Genomic DNA, 346 nt, shown 5'->3' with positions numbered 1-346 from the left:
ATGGGTATATTTTGTTTGGGTCAAAATTATCGATTTTTCTTTTATGCCAAAATCATTAGGATATTATAAAGATCATATTCCATGAAGATATTTTGGACATTTCCTACCGTAAATTTATCAAAACTCAATGCACCTTCATTGAGTTTGCACCCTCAAATTCCAGATTTTCAAATAGTTATATCTCAGCCAAATATTGCCCTATCCTAACAAACCATATAACAATTAAAAGCGTATTTATTCAGCTTTCAGATGATGTATAAATCTCAATTTTAAAAAAAATTGACCCTTATGACTGGGTTTGTGGTCCTGGGTCACATTGATGTATACAGGTGCATCTCAAAAAATT

Source organism: Sinocyclocheilus rhinocerous, unplaced genomic scaffold, assembly GCF_001515625.1.
Source record: "Sinocyclocheilus rhinocerous isolate Xijiao unplaced genomic scaffold, SAMN03320098_v1.1 scaffold432, whole genome shotgun sequence".
Classification (NCBI taxonomy): domain Eukaryota; kingdom Metazoa; phylum Chordata; class Actinopteri; order Cypriniformes; family Cyprinidae; genus Sinocyclocheilus; species Sinocyclocheilus rhinocerous.
The sequence above is the reverse complement of the archived record's forward strand: the minus strand, read 5'-3'. Positions refer to the sequence as shown.